The following is a 17681-nucleotide window of genomic DNA, read 5'->3' as shown; positions in this document are numbered from 1 at the left end:
CAAGTAGGATTGAAAAGTTAGAAGTGAATTTTGAGTCATATAGATGTGAAGTTACCTAATTTAAAACAGGTTTTGGATGAAATCAGATTAGGTCAAGAGAACATGAGTGAAGTTAAAGATGGCATGAAACCCCCTAGTCCCAATGACATAATATCCAAAGGAAATGAAAGAAATATTATCCTCATAATCAATGTACCCTAAAGTGATAGGATTCAGATACTTTTCTAAAAAATGTGTATAAAAAATTGACATTGAAATACAATCAGAAGACACTGTAAACATGAAACGAATTGGTAAGAAGACTCAGACCCGAATGATTAAGGGTGAATAAAAAGTCCCACGACCACTGTTAACAGCTTTGAATGAGAACTCAAAACACAAGGTTATGATAAATGTGTATAAACTCAGAAATGCGGGGGTGCCATATCGCTTTATAACTAAGGAAGAGCGAGATCTGATCAAAGCATTAAGGGAAGACTAAGAAAAAACAAGAAAATAATGAAACTGAAAGTTTTAATGACGTGGTCAGGGGAATGCCTTGGGGAAGGCATGTACAAAATATAAGTAAAGACAAATCAATGGGAAAAGGACCAGCAGGAGCTAGACAACCAAGAAGGCTTCCAAAAAAAAACGACGACCAAGTAACAATTGACAATATAGTTTTTTTTTTTTAATGTAAATAGTTTTAAATTTTTGTTTACATAATCAGACACTTTTACGCAAAATAAGTTACAGAAACTAGAACTGAGAATTGTATATAGGAAACTGTCAGTCATAGCGATATCAACAGAAGTAAAACCGAACTTTAAGCGTGAGATACTACAATCTGAATTCAACATAGGATAGCAGATTTTATCTGTAACTCTTAGTAGATGTTCGCCAGGAAGAGGAATGCTGATATACGTATATTAAAGACTTGCTTAAGTATTCTCCCTATGGTATAATTCATATAACTTCTGAAGAAAATCTGCTGTGAAATAGTAGTAGTGAAACCTTGTTAGTGGGGTCACTATACAAGAGCCCTAATGCATCTGAAGATAACTTTAAGCAGCTGTGTGATGTACTTACAGATAAAAAAAATTGACGTAACAAATGGTTCTGTAGAGAGTAAGGAATTTAGATTTATAAAAACAGTGCATGATGCTATATGTATCAGTATATTACTACACCAACACGTGGTAGAGGATCAGATAATTCAAGTGTCATAAACAGTATTTAACGACTGACGAAGAATTTATAAGCGATATATCCATCAACTCACCGCTTGGCGAAAGTGATCAATGAACTATGGTGTGTCACATGAGAAAATTGTCTCGGCTAAGAAAATCAGATATAAGTAGAGAATGGCAGTGAGCGAATGAAGCCTTTCTTCGCCTGTTTTTGGCGCCACCTCTTTAACTCGAAGAATGGAAGAAGAATGGAATGGCGATTAAGTGTGAGAAAAAAAAAGATGCATTGTGTGTGTGTGTGTGTGTGTGTGTGTGCAGAACACACATGTTGGTTGTCCTGTTGGCATCAAACGTATCAGTGTACAAAGCAGGACAGCCTAGTTTCAGCTGCTGGCGACCTCCTCGCTTAGGGGACGGAGTCAGACGCTGAAGACTTCAAGTCTCTCGGTTTAGCATAGGCTACTCCACCGCCTCCTCAGACCCACCCTCAGGGTACGATGACGGCTGGCTGGCGGGCTGCTTCCTCCAGACGGAGGGCAAACAGGATAAGTATGACGTGTGGACGAAACAGGATATTTTTATCCATGTGTAGTTCCTGGTTACGTATCGACAGGATGAATGCTAGTTCTTGTTAAATGGATTAATACTGTGGCCTTAGCGGGAGGTTTCGTGCTCAACAACCGTATTTTCCAAGAACTGCAATAGACTCTTTAACATCAGTGTTATGCTACTTTCCTTTAGCCTTCTGTTCACCGGATCTCGTAAGTACTCATGGTATTCTTTTTGTCTCGTTGGTTTATTAAGTCACCACTGAGTGAACTTTTTTCAATTCTTCTAGACTTCTCATGGCTCATGTTTTTTTTTTTTTTTTTTTAATTTATCCTGATATTGTTAGTCTTATCACCGTTTTCCGAACTCTACAAGCCTATCTTGATTTCTTTTGGCCCTTGGGAGACCAATATTGTATCGCATACTCTACATGTAGTTTTACCAGCGAGTTAGGTATGAAGGGAATTATAACTGTCTGATGTTGTATGATAGGCTTTTTGTTATGCATTTTACTATTAGGATCAGAGCGGTAGTTCTATTTTCATGTCCCATGAATATCATAGTGTGGCACATTATCACATCGGCCCTGCATTTTTTTGTTCTTTTTGTACGACGGAGGCTCTAGTCACGAACTCAAGTCCACATTATTAAGAGAATTATGAAAGGGAAAAAGGAGAGACACGGACAATTCTCAATGATTTTTAAAGGAAGTGAAAAACCTGTCTTTTAAAATGTGTCATGTTATAGATTTTGATAAAGATATGAGAAGGCACAGAGTTCCAAATTTTCAAGGTGTAGGGAAGAAACAGTTATCAAAACGGCCCACTCTTGAGTTGATAACGGCCACACAAGTCATTATATAACGCAGCAACTAACCGAGTATATCGCGTGGTCTAGCTAGTGGTGGGGGGCAAATAAGCAGCCAGCTCTTGGGAGCAAAAACCAAAGTAATACCTATAGAAGAGGGGAAAGTGAACTAACATTGCTGGGTAGGTCATGCGAGTTCAAGTTTCGAAGTTAGCGTGGGAGAGTTTTAAAGTCGAACCGCTTTCGACTCAACTCTGTCAAGTAAGGATGCAAAGCTAGAACCACCTCAAATGTGAGAGCAGTACAGTACACTAAGACGAATCAGAAAAGAATTTTCGACATCTAAACAAGACACCCAGTTTCTTAGAGGCAGACATAGCTATTTTCGTAATGTGATGTTTTTAAGACAGAGTGGATGTTCCTAGCATGTTTACTGAGTCCAAAGGTGGAATTACAGAACCGTCAAAGGAGAGAGGAAAGTTGTGTGGAATTTTCGACTGACTGATAGGTCTTGGAGGTTTTAAACTTAACCAGATTTCGTCTATCGCACTGAGATATCCTGTCCAAGTCTGTTGAGGTTATTGAGGAAGTAATGTCGCAAACGTTGCGATGCAGATCGAGTAAGATTAGAACTGAAGGATGTGGAGTGCAACTGGTTATTTGTGGAAGACAGGGAATCGTTGATGAAAATGAGAAAAAAAAATGTAGGGGACAGAACAGAACCCTGAGATACACCGCTATTCATAGCGAAAGCGGTGGAGAGAGAGAGAGAGAGAGAGAGAGAGAGAGAGAGAGAGAGAGAGAGAGAGAGAGAGAGAGAGAGAGAGAGAGGCTGATATGTCAATTTGTTTCTGTGTTCGTCTTTACCATGTGTATGGCACGGGGAGAAAGTTTCACACTTGTGTTACCCCGTCATTTGTATATATGTATCAGGTCTGTATTCCTGTGTGTGTGTGTGTATATATATACACCCCCTTCCCCCCTTAAGCTTAAGCCAGGTACCCATTTATCGACCAACCCCGAACACCTAGGTTAGGATGTGAGCCGATTGCCACGCCCGTTCTCGAGCGGGGTCCGTGCTGACTCATGGATATGAACTCTATCCTCTACACCACGATGACCCGTGTGTGTGTGTGTGTGTGTGTGTGTGTGTGTCTGGAAATATTCCTGTTAGCGCCACACTTGAACCACAACACAGGATACAAAAAAAAACTTCATACCGACTCCATAGGTACCCCCGTGTGGCAATGACTCACTGATGTAATATTTCTGGATCGCTCAGGCAGCCGAGCTATGGCACAACTTGCATACTGATTAGAAAAACTAATTTTCTATACGTGCTGGTACTCAGGAAGTGCTTGCAGTTGGGAAGTCCATAAGACACACACGTATTCAGCAGACAATGGTCAGGGTACACATAGTCTTGCGAACTAATCAGCTTTTTTTAATCTATACTTATCTTGTGGCTGGACATTACCAACGCAAATATGTTTATATTTTGTTTCTATCTATTATTGCTTGCAAGTCCGATATATCTCATCGGATTTCTGTATGCACTTTTCATAGTATTCGATATTCGTACATACCATTTCCCTCATACGCTGCTTTACTACGTCATGTCTAATTGACTGCTGACCCACATTTTGCGGCGTAGGAAAAGTGGGTCACGTTTTGAAGTTAACCTGGGAGATTTGATGATTCGAACCACTCTCGACTCGACTCTATCACGTAAGAACACAGAGCTAGAACCATCCCCCGATGTGAGAGCAGTACTCCATATAAGGACGGATGAACCCTTTGTATAAACAGAGCAACTGTTCAGACGAAAAGAAATTTCGACGATTGAACAGGACCTCCAGTTTCTCAGAGGCAGACTTACAGTAGATAGTTCTGTGTTGTGGGGGTTTCAAGGTAGGGTGAATGTAACAGTAGTACCAGGTATATTCACTGAGTCAAGAGGTGGAATTACAGAGGGACGAAGGGAAGTTGTAAGGAATTTTCGAAAGAGAGATGGGCAGAAACTAGGTCTTCGAGGCATTAAACTTAACCAGATTTGGTCCACCCCGCTGATATGCCCTGCCCAAGTCTGAATTTGCTGAGGGAGTTGTGTTAAGACGAGATGCAGATCGAGTGAGAGAAGAGGGATCAGAAGTGAAAGATGTGGAGGAATGTAGTGTTGGGTCGTCAGTGTGTGAATGAATTTGGTTATTTGTAGAACTAACCAAATCGTTGATAGGAGAAAAAAAGTGTCGGAGATAGGACAGAACCTTGATGGACACCACTGTGGATGGAGAAAAGCGGGGAGGCTGATCCATCAACAACCACAGAAATAAATCGGCCGGAGAGGAAGCAAGATGTCAAGGAGCAAAGTGAGGGAGGGAAGTCAGAAGAGGGGAGTTTGGAGATGAGACCCCAATGCCGCACCCTGTCAAAAGCTTTGGATATGTCAAGGGCAACTACACAAGATTCCCCTAAAACTTTCAGGGATGATGACCAGATATTAGTAAGATGGGAGAGAATATCTCTAGTGGATCTCGCCTTACTGGTGATTAGAAAGACGACTGCTACATTCAAGATATCTATGAATATGGAAGTTGAGGAGGGATTCAAAGACTTTGCAAATGGTAGATGTCAAAGCAACAGAACTAGAGTCAGAGGGGTTAGAACGGTCACCCTTCTTAGGGATGGGATGCACCGATGTATGCTTCCAAGAAGGAAAAGTTCCGGTTTTTACAAAAGAAACAGACGAGCTAGCACAGGTACTAGTTCAGAGATATGCACTCTTTCAGTACACGGGGATGTATGCCATCAGAACCACAAACCAAAAGCCAGGCAGGATAGCCTAGCAGTCGTGCTCCCGCATGCTACGCAGGGGTTCAGGGTTCGATCCTGGCTGTTGGAAGTTTGTATGATTATATATATATATATATATATATATATATATATATATATATATATATATATATATATATTTATCTATTCATTTAACATTTTCACATCCTCCAAAATTCGTATTTTTCCCTCTCATGAACCCCTCTACATGGACAAACGTTTGTACGTGACTGGAGCCTCCAACTTAAAAAAGACAAAATGAAATATATAGGTTTCAGTCCTCGGTCATCTTCCGCTCTCACAATGATTTACAGGATAATTCTAAGTCCTAACAACGGAATAAAACTTTCCCACAATTATTCAGAACCCGAGGTAACGGGTCAACTGGCTCTATTGACCTGTTTGGATATGACTATTGAATATAATGAACCACTTCCTCCGTGTCCATTTTCCCTTGGCAGTGTTTATCTCGCCCTGTGAAAATGGAAATGTGGCTTTAGTACCATTGAAATAGTCCTCAGCTTTGTATGATATAGTGAAGGCTTTTTCAGTTCAGATTCCTTAGCTGTGTTATATCCGAGTTTTTCTTTTTTTTTTTTTTACCAATAAGGTCTTACACTTTCTTTTACACGTCTTTTTTACTGCTGCTTAAGGTGTTTGTTAAGTTAATCTCATTGTTATTTATAAGATATACAGGTGAAAAAGGATGAGATAGTTTTGTTATCCTCAGCCAATACTGTACATTGGTTTATATAAACGTCACAATACACTCACCCAAGGAGAATCTGAAGAAAGCACGTCTCTTGTTTATCGTCCCATTCCAAGCATCCCGTCCCGTCATCAGGTCGAGCCAGACTCGACCAGGATTCCAGGTTTGAATCTCATCGTTTGAGAGCATTTATATCCAACCGTAGCTGACGTGGGGCTGACATATATGTGTAAAATTTGTGCGTTGTTACTATATTCTCTTTTTTCAATTATCTTTCCTTGAATTATTTTCTTATTTTCAACTAAATTACTTTTTGAGGATTATCGTGATCATGGCAGTTATCTGGAGTATCCTTTTATTTTATTCTTATATACGCTTTTCATCTCTTTCAGTTGATAAGCTTTCCAAATGCTGTCTTCAATCTTTGCGTTACACTGTCTTCGTTGTTATGGGATATTTTCTAATTCTGTCTTCTGGAAAGTATAATATGATTTCAAAGACAGCGAAACTGTCTACGTACAGTGTTTATTTATTTATTTATTTATTTATTTATTTTTTGCACAACTAAGATCAGTCTAGAGCGATGGGCCTGAGGAAGCCAGAGAGGAAACATAACCTTGGTAGACCCTCATCCGGAAATGCTAGTCTTCTCAGGCCGACCCTCCACCCAGACACGGATGCCGTAGGTTAGACTTCTGTACAGCCTAGCCCGGTAGCGGAAGCAGACTTCCACAGCCTAGCACGGTCGTGGAAGCAGACTTCCCGTCAGCTCCTTAGGATAAAACACATTCCTGAATGATTCACGCCATTATTATCTCCCTCTGGATCACCTTTTTTTTCTTCTTATCACCTGGTTTATTCTCTTTGATCACTTTATCATTTATTGAACAAAATCCTGAATGCCAGTTCTTGGTGGTGAATCGTCTAGCTGCCGGGGGATGGAACATCCTATTCTCCCCCTCCTCTGTTAGGTTGGCACTAACTCCTCCAGTAGTCTCCTTGACTTAGTCGAACCCTCGGGGTTGGTCTCTCCTTTCTTGTTTACACCCCAAACTTTTTCGTCCTTAGCCATGTTGTTCTTCCTGGCGTATCGTGGAAGCTGTTTATGACGATATCTAACTTTTGCATGCTTTTGAGACCTACCACTGATGTATCTAAGGCAGACCAGTCTGAGAGGTATGCATCATGCTCAAGACAAGCATGGCTGGTCATCCTAACATGACTGTGTTTGAGGAGATGAACGGGTGAAGAAGTTTCAAGGACGGAGGCGGGAAGAAACATGGACTGCTCGATCCAAACTTCTGAATCCTGCCATTGTCTACGTCAAGTGAGCGACCTTAGTAACCGCCAAGTTGAATTAGCTCCAGCACTCCTGCTGCTGGCTAGTCTGAAGTAGATACCTCAGTGCAGCAGTCAGTCGATGAGATGTCAAAATTTTAATCGTGTTCCAGTGAGACGGTGGCACCGATGGTATCAAAAATTCATCGTATGTCTACCTGAAGGTGAGAGCATGGCTCGGGCTGCAATAAGAATCAAGGAGAGGGGCAGCGCAAGCTTCCCTTAAACAAAGGACACTGTAGGTGTTGTTATGGATTTCAGTGTCACCGATTAAGTTTTCTGGGATAAGGACTGAAAGCTAGTGTAGGTTCGGTAGCTTCAGGCTTGTTCACCTTTAGAGAAAAACGCACAGTACTTTACTGTGCGCAGTGGCGTATCTAGGGTATGGCAGGTAGGGCAGGTAGCTTAATTAAGTGTCATTAAGAAGGCTAAACGTTTTCTGAGGAAAAAAATCCCGAAAATTGAAGGTAATGATTAGTTCAGGCTATTTTTTTTTTTAAGCTCCAAATACTTTTTGTTTCAATATTTAAAGACAAGATATTTGAACACTTCTCTACTTGAAATAATCATGGAAAATATCTCATAATGCCTTCAGTTACCGGTACGTAACCAGTAAATCCCATGCAAAGGAGGCGAGAATAATTTAGACTTGACTTTATTTAACAGCTTAAATGAATATCATCAACACCATTAAACGATATTTTAACACCAGATTTGTATTCAGTATGAAAAATACTTTTCATAATGAGTTTTTAAGGGAAATCAATTTTTCTGACAAAAGTGCCAAAGATTGCTAGTAATAGTTCAGGGTAGTTTTTAGCTTTTTTTTTTTTATAGATTGAAAGATGAGATATTCAAACACTTTTATACTTGAAATGATAATGGAAAATATATCATAATGCTCTTAATTACGAATGCATACCCAGTAAATATGATGTAAATCAGAAAATATTTAAAACTGAATTCATTTAACAGCTTAAATGAATGTCATAAAAACGACTAAACGATATTGAGAGACACCAGATTTGTGTTCAACAGGAAAAATACTTTTTACAATGAGTTTGTAAAGGAATCTATTTTTCTTACAAAAATGCCAAAAACTGTAGGTAACAATTCAGGGTATTTTTTTTTTTTTTTAGCTCGAAAACCTTTTTGTTTCAAAATTGAAAGATGAAATATTTAAACACTTCTATACTTGAATATATCATAATGCTCTCAGTAATCGATACATACCGAGTAAATACGATACAAAGGAAGAGAAAATATCTTAAAATCAACTTCATTTTACAGCTTAAATGAATGTCAAAAAGACGACTAAACGATATTTTAACACCAGATTTGTGTTCAGCGTGAAGTATACTTTTTATAATGAGTTTTTAAAGGAAATCTGTTTTTCTGAGAAAAATGCCAAAAATTAAAGGATTTTTTTTTTTATCTTAAGACTTTTTGTTTTAAAATTGAAAGATATGGTATTTAAACACTTCTATACTTGAAATGATAATGGAATATATATCATAATGCTCTTAATCACCGACACATACCCAGTAAATAAGATGCAAAAGATGAGAAAATATTTAGAATTGAATTAATTTAACAGCTTAATTAAATGCCATAAAGACTAAACGGTATTTTAAAATCAGATTTGAATTCAGCATCAAAAATACTTCTTATACTGAGTTTTTAAGGGAAATCCATTTTTCTAAGGAAAAATGCCAAAAATTGCAGGTAATAGGTCAGGGAAATTTTTAGCTCAAAGGAAATCTATTTTTCTGAGAAAAATGCAAAAATTTGCAGGTAATAGTTCAGGGTATTTTTTTTTTAGCTCAAAAAATTTTTGTTTTCAAATTGAAAGATACGATATTCAAACACCTCTATACCTGATAAGATAATGAGATATATATCATGATGCTCTTAGTCACCGATACATACCCAGTAAATACGATGCAAAAGATGAGAAAATATGTAGAATTGAATTCATTTGACAGCTTAAATGAATGTCAATAAGACGACTAAACGATATTCAAACATCAGATTTGTATTCAGCACAGAAAATACTTCTTATAATGAGCTTTTAAAGGAATTCTGTTTTCCTGAGAAAAATGTCAAAAATTGAAGGTAATAGTTCAGGGTATTTTTTTGCTCAAAAAACTTTTTGTTTTAAAACTGAAAGATAAGATATTCAAACACTTCTATACTTGAAATAATAATGGAAAATATATCATAACGCTCTTAGTCACCGATACATACCCAGTGAATATGATGGAAGAGATCAGAAAATATTTGAGATCAAATTCATTTAATAGCTTCAAATATATGTCATAAAGACGACTTAACGATATTCTAATATCAAATTTGTATTCAGTATGAAAAGTACGTCATATAATGAGTTTTTAAAGGAAATCTATTTTTCTGAAAAATGCCAAAAATTGAAGGTAATACTTCAGGTTATTTTTTGGCTTCAAAAACTATTTGTTTAGAAATTTAAAGAGAGAATATTTAAACACTTCTATACTTGAAATAATCAGGGAATATATATCATAATGCTTTCAGTTACCGGTACATAATCAGTAATTATGATTGAATGTAACAGAAAAATTTACAATTGTCTTCATTTAACAGTGTAATTGAGTGTCATTAAGAGACCTAAAAGCTGTTTTAGCACCATATTTTTATTCACAATGAAAAATACTTTTTATAATGAGTTTTTTAAGGAAATTCAACTTTTTGCGAAAAATACCGACATAGTGAATGGTGGGATGAAGTAAGATTATTAGTGAAAGAGAAGAGAGAGGCATTTGGACGATTTTTGCAGAGAAAAAAATGCAAATGACTGGGAGATGTATAAAAGAAAGAGGCAGGAGGTCAAGAGAAAGGTGCAAGAGGTGAAAAAGAGGGCAAATAAGAGTTGGGGTGAGAGAGTATCATTAAATTTTAGGGAGACTAAAAAGATGTTTTGGAAGGAGGTAAATAAAATGCGTAAGAAAAGGGAACAACTGGGAACTTCAGTGAAGGGGGCTAATGGGGAGATGATAACAAGTAGTGGTGATGTGAGAAGGAGATGGAGTGAGTATTTTGAAGGTTTGTTGAATGTGTTTGATGATAGAGTGGCAGATATAGGGTGTTTTGGTCGAGGTGGTGTGCAAAGTGAGAGGGTTAAGGAGAATGATTAGGGTAAACAGAGAAGAGGTAGTAAAAGCTTTGCGGAAGATGAAAGCCGGCAAGGCGGCGGGTTTGGATGGTATTTCAGTGGAATTTATTAAAAAAGGGGGTAATTGTATTGTTGACTGGTTGGTAAGGTTATCTAATGTATGTATGACTCATGGTGAGGTGCCTGAGGATTGGCGGAATGCTTACATAGTGCCATTGTACAAAGGCAAAGGGGATAAAAGTGAGTGCTCAAATTACAGAGGTATACGTTTGTTGAGTATTCCTGGGAAATTACATGGGAGCTCTCGGACGTGGCTCTTTCTTGATTCAATTCTGCAACATCTGTGACTTCATATCAAACCTTCCCTCTGTGGAACACCATTCGTCCACTTCCCCCTCTGTTCTGAAGCCCAACTGTCCAAGTCTGCTTCACCTTTGCACTATCAGATCCCTGACTTTAATCTCTATCATCGACCTGGCTCCAAAGGTGGTGTTTATGCCTGTTGGAATTTCAACAAAAAATTCGTCCCAAATAATTTGCTAATGTCTCGCGGACAGCTGCAACAATTCATCCACCTAGCGCTTTTTTCAGATTCTGTATAGTTTCGTTCGGTTTGTAAATCGATTCACAAACTAAATAACCTGTAGATATAACTCTATAACTATTTTGCCTTGTTTTTAAAGCGACACACTCTATTGGATAACGCCATCTAGTGGATAACGTCAGTTATGCTAGGTGAATTCAGTTGTCTCTAAATATGATATGATCAAATTACTGCATCAAGGGATGTATCCTAGACAAGTTCAGATTCTAATGTATTGATAGATATCTGAACTCACTGTTGATTTCTCGAACCTAACGATGTATTGGTATCATCCAGAGGAGTAAGTCTCCTCAATAACGAGAAAAATGAACCAATACTCGATCCCACGTCATCTATATCCCTCACACAGGCAGGCAGGAGTTCTACCTATGATCGGCGGCGTCGGGATCGCCATCTATAGTAAGGCATTCAATCCAAATAATAGATCAGTAAACCTCTGTTTACAGGGAGGAATTGGGTATATAAACTAGTGGTAGCACTTGTACATGCAGTCTGGTTTGTGTATGAAGGATGGACTACACCTGAACAAGATACTATCACAGAAGGAGAGTTTAACATGCCGGTATATACATGGGGAGAATCCCTTTCCAGTAGCTGCGGGCGTGGGCTCTACCTAAATTTGCTTGATAGTGCCCTAATGCAACTAGTAGAGAAACCTAGCTGCGACTAGAATATATTAGATTTACTTCTTACAACAAATGAGGCTATTGTTAATAATGTTGAAGTTGGGGAGAAAAGTTTGTAACAAATGATCAACGGCAAATTGCTTTTGAGGTCGCTTTCATCAATGTTGGTCAGCATGACAGTCGAGGGAAAAAAAATATATGCCCGATTTCAAACCTGCAAAGTTTAATGATCTTCGCATTGCTCTTGATAGGCAAACCTAGGATGATACAGTCAATAAAAATGACCTGAACATTGCTTGGAAAAGTTTCACAAAAAACCTTCAAAGCAGCAGGGGAAACATAACACACCAATGCATCGTAGACGGTGTATCTCTCATACAAAACCAAGACGGAGGAACAGTGAAATAAAGAACTGCCTCCGGTCAAAGAAAGTAACTCATGGGAAACTCACGAGAATCCAGTAACCAATATGAAGGCTTTGATGATCTATCAGATTACCTTAGACCTGATTCATCTGATTTTACTCGTATTAATAGATACAAACTCGTGAGCAAACGATTTCGCCTCGAACCAAGCGAAGTACTTTTTCTACAAGATTGTTAACGTATGAAACGATTTGCCAAGTAGAGTGGTTGGTAGCAGCACCGGAGTTACATTTAAGAATACACCTGATAAATATCTCGTTTCAAGTCCACGATCATTATTATTTGAGCCTTCATAGTCAAAATGATAATATGCAGGTTATTCTCTTGGAGTGAACTGTATGATTCTTTTTAACTTCATAGTCAAAATGATGATTTGCAGGTCATTCTCTTGGAATGAACTGTATAATTTTTATAACTTTTGCCACACTAAACTGTGAGTTTCTGATTTCTTCCCCTATCACAAACAGCCTCGAAAGGATCCAGTGTTCTGTTACAGGTTTTGATTACCTTTATATTCCTGTGTATTCCTTGCATTCCTAATGCTCAGGAGATAATCTTTCACTAAAAGTCAAACAGAAAGACTCCGTCACATTTTTTTCTCTCTCGCTAAGCCACCATTACTCCGCCACTTTTGTGTCCATGTCATTACTATAAGTGTTTACAAGCCCGTGATCAGATAAAGATTGATCTTTTGAGAGTAACGTTAATTCAGGTAATGCTAGTCCTGTTTACGCGGGGTGGATCACATGGCAAAAGCCTTACGTAAGGTAACGGGGAGCAACATCAAAGAACTTCATGGAATCGTTGGCTCGCGGATTACGTCATGTCACTTCCGGGTTTGAAGTAAAAGTTGGAAAAACTGTTTTTACACGAATAGAATTCGAGTTGTCTCTCTTTTGACAAAAAGATTGAAAGTTAAGAGATCCGGGTTTATGTTAAAGGTCACCGGAAGTTTCAGGTGTATGCATTTGTTTACAAATATTTGAGGTTTGCAAACATGGCCCCCAAACGCAAAGAACTGTCGATCGATGAGGAGAAAAATGTGGTTATTGCTTTACACAAACCAGGAATGAAGGGACCCGATATTGTTCGACAAACAGGACACCCTCTTCCAACAACTTATAGAACTGTAAGACGTTTTAATGAACGTGGAAAATGATGGGCGATCAGGGAGGCCTGCTTTCTCTTTACCCACCCGTTGTGATACTCGTAAACTTTGCAGTGTTGTAACATCACACAGAAAACTTCCTCTTTATGAAATTACTAACATTTTCAATGAGTTTAGAACTGAAACTGTCTCAAAAGTATCCGGATCCGTAGTGAAAATATGAAAAACGTCTGGCCTAGCTTAAATTGTACAGACACAGATCTGTTGATCAATTTTTAGAAGAAAGTGATTTGCTGTGATGAATGCAATGTTGAAATAGACGTGGATAATCGCGTGGTTATTTGGAGGACGGCCTGGTGAACAGTGGTCTCCACAGTGTTTGAATCTTGGTCGTGGGGTACGACTGAGTTTGATGATGTGGAGCTGCATAACATATGAAGGTGTACGTACTTTAACTGTTGTGCAAGGGAATACCAGTGCTGTGAAGTATACTGAAATTGTTGAAAACTTTGTTTGGCCCGTTATAACGCCATTTTGCGAACGATGATTACATATACCAGGATGACAATGCCCCTGTGGTCGAGGAATACGTGGAGGAAAATCAGTTACGTGGTATTGTCTGGCCAGCTCAGAGTCCAAACCTCAATATCATTGAGAATGTATGGCACAGAATAAAGTGCCAGCTTCAAAAAACACACGGAAAACATCATCAGTCGTGTTTCTACTTGTGGATGCCATTCGTCACATTTGGACCGAAATGCCACCAGAATTTATTCAGGGCCTCTACAAATCCATTCCAAAACGTTTAAAACAAGTTATTAAATCTAAGGTAAGTAAAATCTTTGTTATATAAACTGTAACACTTTTGCAATGGCACCTTGTATATGCATGGTGTAGCGCGCTAGGATTGTCATCTTTCACCGTATAATCTGGACGCAACAGACTGTAACTGCACACAACACAGTAGTTATTCTTTACTGGGAACTCACAAGGTATAATGTGTATTGCTGGTATTCCTTTGTCTCTTGTTGAAGGGATTTTTAGACTGCCTTTGTGTCCCTGTTTTGAAACATAAAAATCAGAGATAACTAATGCTTCCTCGGCCTATGCTCTGTTCTTGCCCTTCTGTGGAAGGCGACCATACATACATCCAGCCTCTCCAAGCCTCCCACTCCAAGTAATTCGTGGATAGCAGTCTGCTTCCCCTCCAAAATATTCCTGAAATTTCAGGCTCATGTTTTTCTTCTTCGACGTCTATGATCTTACGCGTCTTTGCTTCTCCCGTTGATGATTCATCCCTCATCATAAAACGATGGTCTGCGTATTATCAACCTATGTTTGAATATACCTTTATCTAACCTGGTCATACTTGCTTCAAATATTTTTTTTTTCTGTTCCAGAAACGAATTAAACATGTCCCTCATGTCTTCCATACACCTGCCATTCATTTCACAAGAAATCCATGAGTTGAGATTCACCGATAACAAGACTTAGGTGTAATGCTTCACGTAGCCTAGTCGATACGCTCTCTTACCCAGCCTCGCATTCTGATCAACAGTTGACGTCTTGAGCACGACGCGTCGGTCCCACATGCACGACGCTCATTTACGACGCCTGAGAGTCAAATTCAGGTCTAAACCATCATTCCTCAGGGTTGTAGCGTCGTGCCCAATGGAAGTGCCGTTAATATATATATATATATATATATATATATATATATATATATATATATATATATATATATATATATATTTTTTTTTTTTTTTTTTTTGCCGCTGTCTCCACTGATGGAATCTGTGGAAAACTCAACATCAGACAAACTTCTATTAGGGAATTCATCAGGTTGGTCGTGTTATCAGAAAAGTGAGGCAGGTGACTCTCTCTCTCCTGTCAAGGAGCAAAAGAAAATGAGAATAGGAAATGATGACAGTATCCTGGGCAGGCGAGGCGTCCCGCTGGCCGGGAGCAGATCGACCAGGACGGAGAGGAACCTATACACAAGATTTACATGACAGCGGAAATGGCATCACTGATATATATATATATATATATATATATATATATATATATATATATATATATATATATATATATATATATATATATATATATATATCATCATTGGGGATTGGAGCAAAAGAATACTTTTCACTCATTCTCTGCCTGACTTAAAAGGCAACTAAAAGAGGAGAGAGCGGGGGGCTGGAAATCCTCCCCTCCAGTTTTTACTTTTCCAAAAGAAGGAACAGAGAAGGGGGCCAAGTGAGGATTTTTCCCTCAAAGGCTCAGTCATAAGTTCCTTACGCTATATATCCGAATCCTGGGTAGGGCGTCCGGCCACCTCAGCCATACCGCTTTTCCCCTCGACCGGCTCCCTCCCTCACCCTGTCCCCGCCTCCGTGCCCCTAATATCCGTCGTAATTGATTTAGCCCAACGTGCGAAACCGTCATGGCTCATGGTTATTTCTTCTTTGCATATGTGGGCAGCTTCGAAGGCTTTCCTCACGTGTTTGTTCAATCCATTGTGCATCATCTGAGCCCCCGGCTCCGTCCCCATACAATCAGTCACAAATGGTTTTGCCCAATGTAAGAAAATCGTCAAGACTTTTGGTAATCTCTTCTTTGTTTTTGTGGACAGTATCAAAGGCTTTCCTCACTTATCTGTTTAATCCTCCATGCATTATATAAGCCCCTTGAGCCACCTTAGCAGGTGTCCATACTTATCTATGTGGACAACAAGCGCATTTGGTGTCTTGTGCTGACGTGTGTCAGCTTTATGTTCACTAAGTCTTATGACCATACTTCACCCTTCCTTTCCCCTACTGTTAGGGATGAGTTGTATGGGGGAATGGTGACTGAGAGAGCGGTTGTATGGGGGAAGTGGTGACTGAGAGAGCGGTTGTATGGGGGGGGGGAGTGGGGACTGAGAGAGCGGTTGTATGGAGTGAGTGATGACTGAGAGAGTGGTTGTGTGGGGGGTAGTGGTGACTGAGAGAGTGGTTGTATGGGGGGAGTGGTGACTGAGAGAGTGGTTGTGTGGGGGGTAGTGGTGACTGAGAGCGGTTGTATGGTGGGGGAGGAGGAGTGGTGACTGAGAGAGCGGTTGTATGGAGGGAGTGGTGACTGAGAGAGCGGTTGTATTGGGGGAGTGGTGACTGAGAGAGCGGTTGTATTGGGGGAGTGGTGACTGAGAGAGCGGTTGTATGGGTGGATTGTGACTGAGAGAGTGGTTGTATGGGGGGGAGTGGTGACTGAGAGAGCGGTTGTATGCTCAGAGCATCAGACTTGGCAGGAGCATTGTGGTTTCAGGAGTGTTTTTAAGACGTGTGGGATCAGGTGTTTGCTCTGAAGAATACGTGTGAGAAATAATGGGAGAAGCGGAAGGATATGCATGTGGCAATTATGGGTCTGGAGAGAGCGCATGGGAGGGATGATAGAGATGCTTTGTGGAAGATGTTACGAATATAAGATAGGGAAGGAGAGCTTTTAGAAGTGGTGTTGAGTTTCTCTACCAGGGGAGTAAGGCGTTCGTGCGAGAAGGAAGAGGGAATGGTGAGTGGTTCTAGGTGAAAAGTGGGTTTCTGGCAAGGGTGTGTGATGTCATCATGGCTGTTTTATCTACTTGTGGATGAGGTGGTGGGGGAGGTAAAAGGCGTAGGGTGCTCGGTAGATGAATCAGTTACTGTATGCTGATGACACTGCTCTGGTGTCAGACTCTAGTGAGAAATTGCAGAAGCTGGTGTCTGACTTTGGAGAGTGTGTGCGAAAATAGAAAGTTGAGAATTAATATGAATACAAAAGGGTAGCACGGGGAAGAAACAGGTTGGTTGGATTGTGAATCTGAATGGAGAGAATATGGAGGCAGTGGAGGACTTGAGATACAAGGAAGTGGACGAAACCGTGGGAGCTGAAGTAAACCATAGGTGACGGGATGAAGGTCCCGGGTGCACTGGTGAGTGTGTGGAAACAAGATGGTCACTGTCTGTGGGGGCAAAGGTGGGTATGCTCGATGGTAAAGGATGTCTCGACGGTGACGTGTGGATGAGGGGCCTTGGCCATAGATAAAGAAAGGACAGAGGATGTTGAATGTGTTGGAAATGAAGTGCTTGAGGACAATCTGTGGTGTGGGAGGGAGTTGATCCAGTAAGAAATCAAAGGATACGTGAGAGTTGGGATAATAACGGGTGTATGACTGGGAGAGTTGGAGCAGGTGTGTTGAAAAGGTTCGGACATAACAAGCAAAAATGATCGTCGAATCTTTGTGGTGTGTGTTGTTCTATTCATTACATGAGTTGGCAGTTCATCCCAATATATTTTTATCTTGTTTTTAAAGAAGTATTTCCATTACGTCGTTGTAAACCTATTT

General features: G+C 39.7%; 1 protein-coding gene across 1 annotated transcript in view; it reads right to left on the bottom strand.

The window, feature by feature from the left end:
* Window positions 1-17185, bottom strand: part of LOC139750784 (small ribosomal subunit protein uS5) — a 34759-nt gene extending 17574 nt beyond the window's left edge. Inside the window, exon 1 of the mRNA XM_071665539.1 lies at window positions 17180-17185. The gene's annotated coding sequence lies outside the window, so the exon portion shown is untranslated. The remainder of the gene's footprint in view (window positions 1-17179) is intronic.
* Window positions 17186-17681: the final 496 nt, after the last annotated feature.

This window comes from Panulirus ornatus, chromosome 1, assembly GCF_036320965.1.
Source record: "Panulirus ornatus isolate Po-2019 chromosome 1, ASM3632096v1, whole genome shotgun sequence".
Taxonomy (NCBI): domain Eukaryota; kingdom Metazoa; phylum Arthropoda; class Malacostraca; order Decapoda; family Palinuridae; genus Panulirus; species Panulirus ornatus.
The sequence above is the reverse complement of the archived record's forward strand: the minus strand, read 5'-3'. Positions and strand labels throughout refer to the sequence as shown.